The sequence below is a fragment of the Fukomys damarensis genome, unplaced genomic scaffold (assembly GCF_012274545.1).
Source record: "Fukomys damarensis isolate Sample0158 unplaced genomic scaffold, DMR_v1.0_HiC HiC_scaffold_17, whole genome shotgun sequence".
Classification (NCBI taxonomy): Eukaryota; Metazoa; Chordata; class Mammalia; order Rodentia; family Bathyergidae; genus Fukomys; species Fukomys damarensis.
Window position 1 is genome coordinate 70,214,224 of NW_022900929.1, and position 17,745 is coordinate 70,231,968.

A 17,745-nucleotide genomic window follows, 5' to 3' on the forward strand; every position below is an offset into this window, starting at 1 on the left:
CGCAGGCTGGGACCCAGCCGCCTCTTCTCCGGGCGCCCCGCCTGCCCCTGGGTGTGGACTGGTGCGCGCAGCCTCTGGGGAGAAGCCAGTTTTACTTTGTGGTCGCACTGTAAGGTCCTTAGGTAAATGAGCTCCAACAGATTTTATTTTTGTTTTCTCCATGTTAACTTTTTTTGGGGGGGTTATTGTTTACATTTAGGTCGCTTGTACGTAAACAAGATCTCACAGCATGTTGTTTTCAGGCTGTTTTTAAAAACTTAACCTGTCTTTCTTTGTAGGTGCACAAAAGCGTTCCTCTATTTCATTTATGTACCCACTGTTTCTAGCAAAGGACAGGAGTGGTCGTTCATTTGTCACCATTACAAATAAAACTGCAATGAACATTCTCTTTTGCTTTTTGTTTTTTGGAGACAGGGTCTCTTTATGGAGTTCTGGCTGGCCTGAAGTTCACTATGCAGCACAGGCTGGCCTTGAGCTCCGGGAAGTCCTCCCTGCTCAACCTCCACAGGTGTGGGCCACTACATCCAGCTGCAGTGAACATTCTTACACACAAATTTATGTGCACAGATGTGTGCAGAGCTTTTCCGAAGGGTGTATTTCTAAAAGTGGAGTTTCTGGATAGAAGAGCATATAGAGTTTTTAAAAAAATTTTTTTTTTCAAATAGTTTTGCTATGTAGTTCAGGCTGGCCTGCAAGACAGGCTGTCCGTGAACTCACAGCAGTCCTCCAGCCTCAGCCTCCTGAGTGCTGGGATCACATGTGTGCACCACCATGCCCGGCTACAGTTCAATTTTATTTTATTTTTTGAGAGGGCCTCATTATATGGTGAAGGCTGGCCTTGAATTCACTATATATTTCAGGCTGGCCTCAAACTCACGGCCATCCTCCTGCATCAGCCTCCCGAGTGCTAGAATTACAGGCTTGTGCCATCACGCCTTGCTACAGTTCAATTTTTAATAAACAATGCTGTCAAGTTTCTCTCTGCAAATTCTATTCTAATTTATATAGTCACCATTATACTACTCAGCAACCCTGGACAAGGTCATTTTAAAAATCATATGCAGAAAAAAAAAACTGTGTCATTTTTAAATTGCATTGTCCTGATTTACCTGCTGTAAATGTTCTTTGCCTATTGATTATTTCGGTCTTTGGGGAAGTTTTTTTCTTGAGGCATAAAAACATACAGAAAATATATAAATCATGAGCTCAATAAATTAATTATTCTTCCTCGGGTGAGTTCTTTATCGTGACTACCACCCAGATCAAGAGAGGCAATATCAGGGCCAGGGGTTTAGCTCAGTGGTTCTGCTTCCTGCCTTGCAAGCACAAGGACCTGAATTCAATCCGTGGGACTGAAAAAAGAAAGACAATATCAGACCTTTTCCTGCCTCTCCAAAGCAATCACTATCCTGACATCTGACCCCTACAGTTTAGTCATGTCTGTTTTTGACCTTTACAGAAGTGGAATCATATAAATGTGCATCACATCTGGCTTCCTTCATTTGAGGTAACATTCATGAGTCATTCAAACACTTGCTGTAATATGTTCATTTGCATTGCTTATTATATCCCATTATGTGAACAGGCCACCATCTACTTACTGATGGACATCGGGTTGTTTCCAGCTTTGAGCTATTAACTGTTAATGGTGCTTGATTCTTGTGCATGCGTTTAGAATGCATGTGCAGATTTAGTATTTCTGTTGCGTGTGGATTTGCCGGTCAGGAGCAATGTTGTTTCAGCGTCACCAACTGGGTTTTGCAAAGCCTCTGTGAATATTCTTTGCACATTTATTGTGTTGATTTGCACGGGTTCTATTTATTCTGAGTATGAATTCTGTTGTACTTGCTGGAGATATTTCCCCTGTCTTTGTTTACAATGCCCTTTATTTCAGAAAGTTTAAAATTTCTATGTAGTTAAATCTATAACTCATTTTCCGTATGTTTCTGGGTTTTATATCTTGCTATTTCAAATTATAAAATATTCTCTTATGTTTCCTTCCAGGATTCATTTTATTATGGTTTTCACATTAGGCTTTCTCTAATTAGTTTGGAATCTATTTGTGAAGATGAGCGGCAGGGGCTAATTAATTATCTAACTCTCGGGGGATAAATAAAATTAAACCGTTTGCTACATAGACCTTTCAATATTTATTTTTAAAATCTCAAGATAACAGCATGTCAAATTTTTTATGTTTTTTTTTTTTCTTTAGAATAGTCTCCTCTAAGTTAATCTTGAGTTAGATTTCAAATGACTCAAATTTCCCAATTTGGTCCAAACAACTCAAATACTGAGTACATGAATACTCAGTGGGTATTTATTCACTGAAGATAGGCTTATGGAATTTGAAGTGTAGGTCTCATGGATTTCTGTGTCTGATAGGACCCTCAGGGATGCCCGGCCACAGGGAATCTCCTCTCAGGTCAGGCAAACTACAGCGGCCTTTCTCCTTCCAAGGCCCCAGCTGTTCTTAATCCACGCGGAAGGGACTTGTCCGCATGCCTTCTGCAGGTCAGAGAGGTCCAGGGTCAGCTTTGATCACAGACATGACTTCCTCAGGCAAGGCTGCCCACTTGAGGGAAAAGTCTACTGGCCAGCTGGGAGATTGGTGGCCCCGTCAGGAAAGGAAGGGGCGTGTTTGAGGCCAGGGGATTTTCCCTTTTATGCGGAATGGGCCACGCCCAGCCACGCCCACTCACTGGCAGGGCTCTGCGCGTCTCCGTGTAGGGACCCCTCCCACACTGCTTGTGGTGTGGGGTGGTTTTCTTCTGTTCACCCCTCCTCTTCCCTTACGCGCTTCTGGTGAAGGCAGGTGTCTTCTTATCTTAGTTAACAAGTTGTAGAGCTACAGCTTCTGTTAGGGCAAGGAGAAGAAACATCCTGCTCAGCTCGACAGAGAGCTCTGGGGAGGCTGGAGCGCTGAATGTGCAAGCATCTGAGCTGCTTTTCTTGGAAATTGCTCTGCTGGCTGGGCTCCAGATATATAATCAAAGTGGCCTGAAATCACAAGTTCTGCTGCTTGCATTCTTAGCTTCACATTTTAAGAATTTGGCTGGTGCTTGTTCGGAAAGCGTGGAATTCTCTACTGTTTGTCGCACATGACTCCGTGTGTGTGTGTGTGTGTGTGTGTGTGTGTGTGTGTGTGTGAGCTCCAGCGTGTGCTGTGTAGGACACAGGGTTGTCTGCACGGGCATATCTTACAGCTGCACAGTTTATACCTGCAGGGAGGCTGTGGTTAAAGCACACAGTGTATTGCAGATTTTCTTTGATTTCAAGAATCGCTGGATTCTTGAAATTTGTGGTTGGACGTGTTAGGAAAATGTGCTAGAGAATCCTGTGTGTCCCTGACCTGTTGGGCACAGGGATTCTGCCTCCTTGCAGGATTCTACCTCCAGAGATATCCGCTGAGGAGAAGTCAGTGTGCCGTTTGGTGTACGTGACCAGGCACTGGGGGAAGTGAAGACTTGCGCCTTGAGGAAGTCAAGTTTGAAGTCATCAAGGCGGTTATTTATATCTGAGCAGTGTGTATCGAAAGCCAACGCCTTTCATTTTACCATTGTCACGAAACTGGTTTACTGCAGAGGAAGGGCATGTATTTTGCCTTGTGAAATATCTACTAGACTCAGAACTTCTCGTGTGGTTCACGTTTCTGGTAATGTGGACCCAGACTCTGTCATGGAAAAGTGGGTGTTCACACGCTCCTCCCTCAGCCTGCTTTGTGGGTGAAATGGCTCACACCTGGTTGGTGGCTTGTGACTTGATTTTTTGCTTCCTTTCCCAAGATACCATCCCCATGCGAACACCCCGCAACCTGGGGTGTGTGTGTAAGGGGGGCTTCAAATTACCTCTCAGCTCAGAATGAGGACGTGAGACTAAATAACCTCCAGAGAAATGCAGTAGAAACTCTTGGATCCACTGTTATGACAAATGAAGTCTCCTGTAACCAGCTTCTGTCTTTATAGCACCAGTTCGAATGTATTCCACCCTTCCCACCTTTGGTTATGAAAAACCAGTGCGTTTTGGGACAAACATGTCAGAATTATGAGAGAGAAACTTGGCCGTGGAACAAACTATGGGCTATGCTTGACAGGAGTTGAAAAACAATACGTCTCAGATTCCTCTCAGACAGCCCCTGGTTTCTGGTCCAGAATTATGACTCAGAAGCCACAGAAAGGGAAGAACTGCCACAGCTCCCCGAGGGTCCTCACTGAGAAGCCAGCAGAGGCCATTTCTGCCCAGAGAGAGAATTCTGCAGTCCCCAGCCCCTGCTTCAGCAGATATGGAAAAGAAAGAACCTGTGGCCTTAAATTACGAGAAAATCAGGAGGTAGATGTCCAAAATGCAGAATACCCATCATGAAAGAGCAGGAAAGAAAGATGAGGTGGTGGGAAACATGAGCACAAAATGTCTGCACAAACATTTAGATTTTCCCGGATTTGCCTAATCCCGGTCTTTGGGAGTTCGCCTCTTACGAGGGTAAACATGGTTTAATAGTGAGCAAATATTAGTCCTCATAATTAAAACCTGTTGAGTTGAACAGGAAATGTTCAAGGGAAAGCTGCAAGTGCCCTTGAGCAAGGATGAAGCTGGGAGGACCTTGACGTGTGGGCTCCTTCTCCCCCAAGGGGAGCGGCCTGGCATGGAGCCACCAAGAGCAGCAGAGGAAACAGAAGGCTCCTGACAAGTAGGAGCAGCACGGAAAGGTTCTGAGCTTATCAGTAAGGCACCCGCCCTGGGGAGAGTGTGAAAGATAGCTGGGATTCTTGCACTTTTGTTTGTTGGAGGGAGGGAGTCATCTCACCACACTCTCCTCTCTCTCTCTCTCCTAAATTCATTCAGGGCATGACATTGCTTAGACAATGGCCATCTTAGGATCCATCTTAGCAGGTGTCCGTTCTCGGCTCCATATTTCACCACATGAAGTAAAGAAAGCAAGCTCCTAAATGACTTAAAAAAAGAAAGCCAGCCAGCCTACTTTCTGAAATCCCAGTTTTGCACTGTGATGGCTTTTCTTCCTGAGGGAGGCATGTGACTCCTTCTCTCCTCAGGCATTTCCAGGCCTGGTCAGGCCAGGAGGAGCAGCCTGCAGGCCTCGGCCTCAGGTTCGCTGTGATGAATGGGAGCCTAGCCCAGCTCTGGCTCTGCCTTAAGTTCCCTGCACACCAGAGTGGAGACAAGAGGGTGTATGACTCACCCTAACGCAGAGCAAGACATGTGCCAGGCTGTGAGTGGGGGGAAAAACAACATGACGATGGAAAATTAATCTCATTAGGGAGCTCTGTTTGTGGTGACATTTGAAACGAGTCTGTTTTGTCACCATAGAGGGAGGGCCTGAGAAATTCCCAAATGCTTCAAATGTGCCAGTTGTGCCTAAAACTGTATGCCTTTTTGTCACTCCAGCCAATAAGTGCACTTATTTTACTGTATTATTAATTTATTTGTTTGCTGGTGGTGGAGATGGAACCCAGGGTACTCTACTACTGAGTACCATCCCCGGCCATTTTTATCTTTTATTTTGAGACAGGGTCTTCCTAAATTATCCAGACTGGTCTCGAACATGGGACCTTCCATGCATGGGCCACTGCATCTGGCTTTTTAAATAAGTCAGTTTGTGATGTGTTTGTGCTTTTCTCTTACACACACAGACACACAACTATCCTAAGCAATGTAAAAATCTTCAATAGTCTCTGTGACATTCAAGCCATGGTGAATAAGAGGGCCTGCAGATTCATAGAACATATTCATAGTAGAGACTTCCTGCTAACCCCTCCCAGGTCAGCGTCCTAGGCTCTGCTGACTAAGGCCTTAGAGTTCTACTCCTAAGCTCTCTGGAATGAGGTGTTTCACAGATCTGGCTGACTGCTGCTCCTTGGATACTTCTCCATGAATCAGAAATGAAGTATGCAGCCCTATAGCCACAAAGGAATGCAAACAGCTCATTTTCCTTTTCTATCTTTTCAGAATTTGTTTTCGCTGTCACATATTAAAAGTGGAGAGTCACAGTGATAATCCCATTTGGATTTATGAAGAGTTGAATAGACTATTGACAAGATGCTTTAATCAAGAAATAAATTCACTGCAGAATCATAGACAGGGACAACTACCTTTACCAATGGATTTTTCTGTCCCTGCAGGGAATACTCTTGGATGTTTGAATTAAGCGCCACATCTGGAAACAAAAGAAAACAATTACTTTCACTGAGTGCTATGTCTGTGGGACTAAGAACAAAATTTACTTACATTCTGTCTTAATTCATTCCACTTTGTTGTTGTTGTTTTTTGTACAGGGGATCAAACTCGGTCCTTGCACTTGTGAGGCACGCAGCAGTACCACTGAGCTAAATCCCCAGCCCCCTCCATCCACTTTTGAAGGTAAATGCTCATCCCATTTTGATAGGTGGAAAATGGGGCAGGTATGAATAGTTTCACGCAGCATCCACTCTGTTCTCATCCCTTACCAAGTGCCAGCTCCAAACAGCCGCTGCTGCCAGGGGCCAAGCTCAGTCTACATAGACAACTCCTGCCAATGCTCCTACAGGTGCGGGTGCCCCTGTGGTACATATGGCTCTGACCAGTGAGCCTTGAGTGGGAGTCTTCTGGAAAAGAATTGCTTTCCAAGTATGGGAACTGCCCCTGCATCTTTGTTTCCTCCCTTTTCTTTGCTGGGAACCTGTGGCAAGGGGGCCTGGAGATACCTAGGAAGAGGAAAGCCCCATTCTGCGGGGGCTGGACAGGCAGACAGAAGGAACCGGGATGCCTCTGACATTGTAAAGCCACAACACCTCCTCGGAGCACCATCACAATGTTACATGAAAGAAATAAACCATCATTTGATTAATCTGGTGAGGCTGGGTTTCTGGAGCAAACGACTGAATGCTGCCTCCATGAACGCAGGGAAACGGGGGTGGAGTTTGAGTGACTTGTTTCCATGTAAAGTGATGCCTCAAAGCTGAATAAGACATAGTATCCACCCTTAAAGACTCCATAGCTGAGTTTGGAGGCAGCTATTTAAAGAAACAATTATAACAATGTTAGTACAACGATAGTCATTTGCATAGGCTTTCCCGGGAGCCTAGGGAGGGGAAAAAATAAAAAGAAGTGAGACCCAAGTGGAAGTGAAGTTAGACAGGCAATAACCAGAGCCGGGGAAAGATGATAGCTTGTGTCAGTGTAAGGAAGTGGGACACAGTGTGGCACACGCAGGGCCCCGGGGCGAGTCTGAGTCGGTGAAGCATAGAGTAGAAGGTAGGCGGTGGTGGGGGACGCATCTGGGGATACCTTTCATTTAGCTATTGCTTCAGAAAAAGCCACCCCCAAAACAGTACACTCGAAATAACTACGTTTTATTATTTCCCAGAATTGTACAATCTGAGCTGAGGGCAGCTGAATGGTTCTGTTCATGCAGTACCTGTTGGAGTGGACGCACCCAAGAACATTTTACTATCACATTCGGCGCCTCCCACTGGGATAACAGGCATAGCGGACCGCCTGGCATCTCTGTCTCCAGGCAGCCTCTCTGTGTGGACAGCTTGGGCTTCTTCGTAGCAGGGTGATCTCAGGGTAGTTGACTTTTAAAATGGTGGCTGGCTTCCATGTGAGAGAAAGAGGATGTTGCCAGTGTATTTAGGGGCTGGGCTGTGAAGTACCAGAAGCATCACTTCCTCTGAGTTCCACTTCCTACCTGTACTCTGTTGGTCAAAGCAGGTCACAGGCCAGCATGGAGTCAAGGGAGAGGAAATAGCTTGTACATCTTGGTGGGAAGACCAATATGCGCAAATGGGAAGAGAAGAATTAGCACCAGCCTTCTTCGGAGTCTACCTGGGAAGATGAAAGGATGATGCGGTCAGCTGGTTAGGCAGGATGGTATGAAACCCTGCCACGGAGATCAGGAAGGATCTAGAAGACATGGTATAGACTCCTTATCTTCTAACTCTTCCACCCCCCACAACAGGGTCACAAAGATAACACCTTGCCCATCCAACGACTTCCCATCTGCCATCTTGGAGATCAGGAAGAGGCCAGAGAGCTAACAGAGAGTCTGAGAATGAGTCTTTATGGCAACCCTTGGACAGCATGGCAGTTTACTCCACAGGAAAGGCTCCTGGAAGGACTGGAAAGTTATAATGAAGTAAGGAAGCTGTGTTAGGTAAACTTAAAAGAAGTTGGAATAATGGCACATTCAGGGACGGTGGTTACCTCTCCAGGAGAGGAGGAGATGTGGCATCCACAGGGAGCCTCACCATTCAGCTAAGCTTTTATTTCTAAAGTTAGGGGTTGGATGCATAGGTGTTGTTACATTCTTTGTGCCTTTTTGTGTGTTATAAATGGTTCCTAATGCAACTGTTAGAAGTATTCATTTCTGAATAGATTTTTGGGTCCCCAGTGCCAAGTTTAGGTCATGACATATTGTGTAGGAGTGGGGACATAGAGCAAGGCTTGAAAGAGGACTTAGACTTACTTGTTGGGAAAGTCACCCGGTTGGCTTGGGGCAGTACAAGAGCAGAGACAGGGAAATCAGTAAGGGAGCTGCCATATATGTCCAGTGGTAGGTGACAGTGGCCTGGCTGCCCTGCTGTGGATGGGTTGGTTCAGAAACAAATTGGGGGGCTTGGTGAGTCACAAAACATGGGGGTGTGGGCAAGGCTTCTGGTTGAGTGAAGGGATGGGCAGAGACCCCCATTCCCCATGACTGAGGCCAGAGATTTCAAGTGGAGGGTTTGTGCAGGGGAAAGAGTTCAGTGAGGACAGTTGGGTTGGAGGGGCCTGTGGGACGAGATGACCGATATGTCAGGGGCGCAGGAGTGTGCACTTCAGGAACAAGTCTTACGGACCTTGGCACTGATGCAAACTGAAGCTGTAGAAAGAGGTGACGTACCTAGGGGAGAGTGAGTTGGAGAGCAGAAAAGGACCTCCTGGGGGACAGCAGCCTCTCAGCCTGAGGAGGGAAGTCCTCAGTTATTTTCTAGACAGCCCTGATGCTCCAGAGAGTCCCTTCTGGGCCAGTCTCTGCGGAAGGCGGTTCTCCCTGTCCTCCCCAACAGACCTGGTTGAAGTCCCTGCTGGGAGGTAGGAGGCCCAGTGTTGCCTAGGCCTCTCCCCTCAAGGTCAGCCCTGATGAAGGCCATTCCTGGGCCCTCTCCCAGTGTGGGCCGTGATCGCCCAGGTCAGAGCCAGATTTTCCAGGATGGAATCCTGCGTGAAGAGAGACAAGGACAGCGGGAGTGCTGGAGCTGCTGAGGGGCAGTCAGGGACTCGTGGGTGCCTTGCTTTCTTGGCCACTGGCTGTTCCCCTCCTGCCTGTACCGGGCCTTTCCAAGGTGATTGTTTTTCCCTGTGTGTTTTGGTGGCCCTGCCACAGTGCTTTGGGTTTGGATCGCCAAACACAGGGCTCTTTGGAAAACTTGGAGCCCCTCACTGGCCCTCTGTGGGCATTTCTCTGCCCTCATTCCCTTCCTCTTTGAAGAAGGAGTAGGATGCTGTTTCCTTTGGGGTGGTTTGTTGGCAGTAACAGGAACACACATAAGCTGGTCAGAGCAGGGTTGGTGGGTGGTGAGCTTGGAGGAAGTGTACTGAAAGGGGATTCTACCCTGGCTGGCCCCTTCTTTTTGGTCCCTTCCCCTGTTGTTATAATAAATGTAAGACACTGTCAGCCTTTGTGTATCTTTGTGGACAACCTGGGTATCCTCCCTTCTACCCTGATGCTCTCTTTTTGTTTCTTAAAACTTGGATTCTGAATTAAAATTTAGATTCTGTCTTGAACAAAGACCTCTCTGAACTCTCAGGAAAAGAGTTTTCTGCCACCGGTTGGACATAAAGGAATCTGCGGGAAAACCCAAGGCAACAATGTTGTTATTTCAGAACTATGAATCTCTCAAGGCATTTCTCCAAAAAAAAGCAGATTTCAATAACAAGAGGAAAATGGATCAGTGGGGATATTACAGGGTTTTGGTTTGCCTAAAAACGCTGTAGACAAGGGGAATACAGCTATGTAATAAAATAATCAAGAAAGGAATATTTTCATAGAGAAAACATTTTAATGAATCACTCCAAAGTGTCGTAGCATCTACTCTAAGATCTCAGAATTGCTTCCATGGTGATTCACTCAACCGTACTTTGGAACTCGACAGCATAAACCGTGGCCTTCTGCTATAAAATATGTGCCAAGGCGAACAGGCAGGCACAGACAGGCACTGCGCATGCGTTCCATCTCTCCACCAATCGCGAGGCTTCCGCACGACTGCGCCGGGCACCTCGCAACGCCGTTAGCACCTTCCTCTGCCCCTTCCCCGCCTGTGAGCCGGAGCCATCCGGGGACATCCGAGCCATCTGAGGCAGCAGGACATCCTTGCCCTTTCCTGGGCTTCTCTGGCACCTTGCCCACCGCTCCCGTTCCTGGTTTCCTTCACTTGAGCATCTGATGGCACTCGATGCGTCCTCTGGCTCGAGGCTTGTCCTTCTGGGTGGTGGCCTAGCTTCCGCCCGTCCATCTGTTCTCATTCTGGGCCAGGGGCAGCACCGGATCTAGACTGGATCGTACTGAAGTCCGGGAGCCAAGATCCCCAGGACATGTATTTGATAATTGGGAAAAGTTAATTTAGAGGCGTTTTCAGGCATGGGAGCCAGTGTCGTGCCCCGTGTGTGTGTGTGTGTGTGTGTGTGTGTGTGTGTGTACATAGTGCCCCTCACTGTCCCTTACGCCCAAGGCTGCCAGTGACACTTCGGTTCGTGTCCTCCAGGCACCGGGCCCCATAGATAACAAATGGCACCTCCTCTCCCCAGCAGTCAGATCGAGCCACTTGTGTGAAACATACGAGACAACTGCACACAAGGCTTCTGCGTGTCCCGTTGACTTAACACTAGAATCCTCTTTCTCATAATTCCACTTGCAGGGATCTAACCAGGAAACGCCTGGGATAAAAATAAGGATAGCCGACCTGCGCGGGTGTTCACCTGATTCTCACCCCAAGCCGCCAAAGCCCTCCTGTCCTCTGTCCCCTGGCCTGGAGCAGCCGAGGCCTTGATCAAGGCCGTGGCTGAGGACCCAGCCTCCAGGTGGGTCTGGTCCTCTAGGGCGTGGACCCTGTGCCCTGGGAGGGAGGAAAGTGACCCATGGTCTTGCCCTGACCTTGGGGTGAGTGGCACCGAGTGGCAGCGCCAGCTGGGCCTCTCACCTGTCCATGCTCTCTCTGGGGCCCTTCCCTGCTCCAGGCCACCTGTCCCCCCTCCACGCTATCTTGTGCCTTGGGGTTTCCCAGTCCAGCCCTCCTGCCCCACTTGTCACAGTGCAGTTCATCGATATGCAGCCTAGGGTCCTGCCTGGAATTACCTGGGTGCTCTGAGGAGGAGTCAGACGCCCTGCTTCACAGGGAGAGAAGTCGCCTGTGTGTAAGACTCCTAACTGGGGCCTGGTGGTCTGGTCCCACTGACACCCAGCCGGAAATGTTGGAGCCCCAGTGGGATTTCTGAGGAAAGAAGTGGTAAGGAGAATGGTGGCAGGCTGGGTGTGGCAGTGCATATCTGTAATCCTGGACACTTAGGCTGAGGCAGGAGGGTGGCAATTTCAAGGCCAGCCTGAGCAGTTTAAGAAAAAAAAACCTGAAGTGTGTGTGTGTGTGTGTGTGTGTGTGCCCCCCCACACACACACGGTGGGGAAAGTGGGGTTGTGGGTGTGGAATCACTGAAGATCGGGACTCATCTGAGAGATTTGTGGAAGAGTTATGAGAGGAGGAAGCTCCAGGGCTGACCTGGAATGTCCACCCGGGGTCTTTTCAGAGCAACCGACAGACACTCAGTCAGCGTCTTTCCCTTTCCTGTTTTCCTCAGACACATACTTTAGTCTTGGGAAAAATATTTGAAACCTGAACTTTGAGTGCCAGAATGCGTAATCATGTACGAAGCGGGGCACCAGGAAGTGGTATCTGTTGCACAGACTCTTTTAACTGTGGGATCAAATCTCTGTGCTGCATCACAAAACATGCAGGAAGGGAAATAAACAGATGACAGGAGTGGAAGAAATACTAAAATAATATTTTCACAAACAGGTGCTGGCCCAAAACACACTTGGGAGCCTGGGGAAGCTCCAGTGATACACAGCCCAGAGGGTGGGAGAATTGGGATCAAACTGCCAAGCGAGAGAGCTGGTCCTGGGGATCCAGGTCAGAGGCCCTGATTGCCCAGTCCCTGGCCATCTGCGCAGCTGGGGCTTAGAGAAACAAGCTCAAAAGCAAACAAACCCCATAGACAAACATTTGAAATCTCTTCTATCTTCTCTTCCTAATACAGACAAGACCTACCTTTTCAGCTTTCATAGATTTTTTTTTAAAACTGTGGTAAAATATATAATAAAAATTACCATTTTAACCATTTTTAGGATTTTTTCGTAATCCCAAACAGAAAATATTCAATGACAAATAACTCCTCTTTCCTCTCATCCCACCACTGGTGAATCTACTTTCTGCCTCTGTGAATTTGCCTACTTCAGACATTTCATTTGGAAGTGTATATGATCTATTGTATCCAGTGTACTTAGCGGTCTGTTTTCAGTGTTCATATAAGTTGCAGGATGTATCAAAATTTCATTCATTTTCATGGCTGAATAATATTCCATCACACATTCTGTTTCTCCATTACCTTGTGGATGGACAGTTGGGTTGTTTCTACCTTGGGTTATGGGAAGAGTGCTGCCGTGAACACTGGTGAGTGAGTTCTACTTAAGTCTTTCTTTTCACTTCACACTTAGGATTGGAGTTGGTGCATCACGCTGTATTTCTGTGTTTAACTTTGCAGGAACTGCCAACTGTTTTCTTCAGTGGCAACACTGTTTTCTATTCCCAACGGGAACATGTGAGGACCATAACACCTCCACATCCTTGGCAACACTTGTTACTGGCCATTAAATATATCTCTGTCTCCTACTGGGTGTGAAATGGTGTCTTGTGATTTTCATAGCTGTGTTTTAAAGGTAATTTCACATCATTTGGGTTTTGCAACAGAAATTAGAAATTGTAACATGTACTGAAGATATATTTGTAATTCATTTTATTGCATACATTATCTTGTTTAAACTATTTTTGGTGCGAAAAATCTAAAATATTCTCATGTTCTCATTTTTTAGAGGATAAATTTAGTTTATCTCATGCATATTCTCATTTTATGTATTAATTTTTCTTTCAGTTGTAAGTTTCAAGGTTCATCAAATGGTCTAAAAATATATTTTTTTATTTGTTTATTCATTTGTTTATTGGGACAGGGTCTCAGTGTGTAGTTTAGGCTGGCCCTGAACTCACTATGTAGCCCAGGCTGGTCTTGCACCCATGACGATCCTCCTGCCTCAGCCTCCCAAGTGCTGCCGCTCCCACTTTAAAAATAACTTTGTGCATAGCATTCAGAGATGTTTTATAATTACAATTGTCATTACTTTGTATCTTTTTGTTTTTTAACCCTTTAATAAGTTTTACTTTATCGCATCCCCAATTACACCCCTTCCCTCCACTTTGTATCTTTTTGAACCAGTTCTGAGGTTGAGTAAATTCTCTTGATTCCATCATTGTTGCATAGCATTCTATGGACATTAGGATCAAAGATCAGAAATTACTGAGCTGTGGTCTCTTCTTAAAATACTAATAGCAAGTGGCAGACCTAATGCACCGATAATGTACTGACATATTTTTAATTGAATCTTAGTTTTCTTTGAGTATAACCAACATGTGTGCAGAGAGAGAGATCTTTCATGAACACTTGGTCAGTAAACATTTGAGGGTCTGCTGTGGTGTTGCATTGTGCTGGACCCTGGGCACACACTGGTGACTTCATGGCTTGTGGTTGATGTTTGCAGAAATGAGACAGTCCTGTTCTTGATCGATGCCTTTTTGACTAACATCTTTTTTTTTTTTTTTTTTCATGATGCTGGGGATTGAACTCAGGGCCTCGCATTTGCCAGGGAGGCGCAGCACTGCTGAGCTACTTCCCCGGCCCTTGACTAACATCTTAAGAGATAACGTTTTAATTGCTCATGGATAAATTTGACCGGAGACTAAAATATTGTGTTACTTTCCCCTTGTTGACACCCCAAACACCTGACACCCAAAGTTAAAAGGGAAGGGGTTTATTTGGCTTGCAGTTCATAGAGCTCTCAGTCCATAATCATCTGGCTCCGAAGCTGGGATGGAAACAGGCATCACAGAGGAGAAACAACATGGCGCGCACAGTAGCAAAGGTAACGAAAGTTTAACAGCATCTTTCTGTCCTTTTATCTTATACAGACAAGCGGGGATTAGGGAGGTGCCAAACTAATCAGGTAGAGTGGTTTAGTAACTACACACCCTTAACCCCAGCATCACACATTCCAGACTAACTACCTCTGAGAAAGGAAGTCCCACCCCAACTTCATGAGGCTTTGGGGAGGCATCTAAACACAAATCAGAGCAGTTGTATTTACGGAATCGAATTGTTATCCCATATCTTTGCCAGAAGAGTGTGAAAGAGCTCCCCAAAATAAAAGACTCAATTAAAAAGCGGCTACTGAAATGAATAGACACTTCTTAGAAGAAGGACAAAGGGCCAGTAAATATGTGAAAAAACGGTCAACATTACTGGCCATTGGAGAAATGCAAATTAAAACTACACTGATGATGCAACTTCTTCCTCTCCTATCCATATTCCTTTTCTTTCTTTCTCTTGTCCAATGCTCTGGCTAATGTCTCCAGAACTATATTGAACAAGAGTGGTGATAGTGGGCATCGTTGTCTTGTTCCTGATTTCAGAGGGAAGGCTTTCAATTCCTGACCATTTAGCAGGATGTTGGCTATTGGCTTGTCATAGGTGGCTTTTATCAGATTGGGATAAAGACTTTTTATTCCTGTTTTTTTGTAGGATTTTTGTCTTGAATAGGTGTCAGCTATTCCCCTTTTTGGTATCTTCCCAAAAGAGTTAAAAGCATCATAGCGCAGGGATATATGCGCACCCATGTTTATAGCAGCACAATTTGTAATAGTTAAATCTTGGAAACAGCCCAAATGCTCATCAACCGATGAATGGATAAATCAAATGTGATTTTTATGTATAATAGGGTGCTACTTTGCCATAAAGAAGGATAAACTCGAGACATTTTTAGGTAAATCCATGCACTTGAGACCATACTTTTAAGTGAAATAAATCAGACACATATGTTTAATCATCTTGTGTGAGAAATTGAAAGTATAAATAAGGACCAAGATGGATGATAGAGGCAACCTATCTGGGACCCCTCGTGTCTCTGAGAAGCTATTCTTATTCTGTATTCCTACTCCCCAATAAATTTTCCTATGCTTTAAAAAAGAAACCAGAGTGGATGATAGATATTGGGGAATAAGAAGAAAATGTTCAAACAGGACAGGGAGCAGGAGGGGGAGGAGGAAGGAAAAGAAAGGGAAAAGAGGAATAGAAGGAAAAACCCGGAAACAGGGCTGCTGTAAATAAGGAGGGGAAATAGAGTTGAAGGCAGAGAAGAGGAGTGGAGAAAAAAAGAAGAATCAAGATATATCGTGTACGGGTACATATTCCCTATGATAAATGTGATCATTATGTATATCAAAAGTGTACCAATAAAATTAACTTTAAAAGCTACACTGAGATACCATCTTCTCCCAGAAAGACTAGATATCCTTTTAAAAAATCTAATAATAGTAAACACTGGCCAGGATGTGGGGGGAAAAGGAACTCTTGTTGGTTGGAATGTAAGCAAGTACAACCGCTATGGAGATCAATGTGGAGAGTCCTCAAAAACTAAAAATAGAAATTCCATCTGACCCAGCTTTCTCCTTTTAGGTGTCTTCCTAAAAGAGTTAAAGTGATCATATTATAGAAATATGTATACCGAAGTTTATAACAGCACAATTCATAATAGCTAAATCTTGGAAACAGCCTGTGTCTATGAACAGATGAGTGGATAAGAAAAATGTGATATTTATACACACTGGAGTACTACTCTGCCAAAAAGAAAAACTTGAGAACATAATGTTAAGTGAAATAAGTCAGACAAACAAGCTTAAATATCATATGGTTTCTCTTATATGAGAAATTAATACATATATAATATATATAATATATTTATGTATAATATATTATATATATGTATATATACACACACACACATACACAATGATAACTTGGTTCATGAATGCTTTTGTTTGTGAGCAGTTTGGTTTGCAAACAGAAGCAGTTGACAAAATTTTGTTTTTGTTTGCGAGCTCTGCGTCAGGTAGTGAACACAACTGGGGCCATCTTTTCCAGAATTGTGCAACAAATTAAGTTTGTGAACCTATATAGCAAAATAGAAGATAGATGGGAAATAGGGAAAATTCAAATAATTCCCCAAATTACCTTGTCTGTTGTTTCAAAAATATTTAAATATATATGCTAATTTGTTTCATTTATACTCCTAGTTACTCTGAGTTCACTGAAGAGAAAGTTTTGTACTAGTATCTGTTTTTCTTTGTAAGAGTGTCTTTTGTCTATGCCTTGTACTCTGAATAACTACTTTTAAGATTATGATACACGGTATATTAACTATTGCTATTCACTTGTTATGAGAAAAATTTTTTATAAAATAAAAGGAACAAGCACTAAGTTAATGCACAGGAAAGTAAAACCAGGATCAAGAAGTAAGGAAGCAGCTGGACGTGGTGGCACATGCCTGTAATTCCAGCACTCGGGAGGCTGAGGCAGGAGGATTGCTGTGAGTTCCAGACCAGCCTGGGCTATGTAGTGAGTTCCAGGTCAGTCTCAACTACAGAGTGAGACCCTGACTCAAAAAAAAAAAAAAAAAAAGAAAAGAAAAGAAAGAGTAAGGAACCAACATATTAACCTTAAATGGTATATATTTGATACAATCATTATTTGTGGTAACTATGTTAACTATGTTTGACTCAAACTTTAGGGATACATTTGATTGGGAACAATTAACTTTGATTTATACAAGTAGGTGATCATTTATCCCATGTGGCAAGAAGCCTGGTTATGCAATCTGGGGTGGGAACAGTAATTCTGTGAGAAACCCAGGTTCTTGATCTGCAGTGCTGTCCTTGGCATGCAGGCCTTGGCTCTCACACTGTGACCTCATGGTCCCAAGATGGCTGCTGCACACGAGAATAGGAAGAAAGGAGAAGAGCAGAGAGCCCGTGCTTTCTCCCACCTTCTTTTTTAGTTCAGGAAGGAATATCCTGTGAAAAACTATGAAGGAGCTGGGTGTGGTAGCGCACGCCTGTAATCTCAGCACTTGGGAGACTGAGGCGGAAAGATTGCCACAAGTTTGAGGTCAGCCTGGGATACATAGTGTGTTCAAGGCCAGCCTGAACTACAGAGTGAGACCCTGTCTCAAAAACAAAAACCAAACAACAACAACAAAGACAACTATGTATGGTCTGAGATTTATCCTTCTCACAAGCTAAGAAGGTCGCCTGCCCTGGTTTCATGGATTCTGGCAGAAGACATGACACCTCTGGGTCAGAGACATGAGACTTTGTTACTCACAACACAGTAAACAGTGTATCTGTGGCAGTTCCCTTGTGCTGAATCCCACTGGGGCAATACAGAAAAGTCCATAGGAATGTCTGCACATACAGTGGCTTCTTTTCAGGAGAGGACCCCGCATCTCATATAATGGGCAGTGGGCAGGCCATTGTACAAGGAAGAAACATTATTTCTGTCTTCCACTGGTCCACGCAAGCCTTCCCAATGCTGGGGAGAGATAGTACCCCACTCTGCCAA

The 17,745-nt window shown here is 44.9% G+C and overlaps 1 long non-coding RNA gene across 6 annotated transcripts; it reads left to right on the forward strand.

The window, feature by feature from the left end:
- The first annotated feature begins 10,271 nt into the window (after positions 1–10,271).
- Positions 10,272–12,930, forward strand: LOC104867989. 6 transcript variants are annotated; one of them, XR_781925.3, is made up of 6 exons: positions 10,272–10,568; positions 10,890–11,052; positions 11,284–11,477; positions 12,042–12,155; positions 12,646–12,695; positions 12,787–12,930. It is a non-coding gene; the product is annotated as an uncharacterized LOC104867989 (long non-coding RNA). The 6 variants fall into 6 exon arrangements; XR_002025632.2 differs by lacking the exon at positions 12,646–12,695; XR_002025631.2 differs by lacking the exon at positions 12,042–12,155.
- Positions 12,931–17,745: the final 4,815 nt, after the last annotated feature.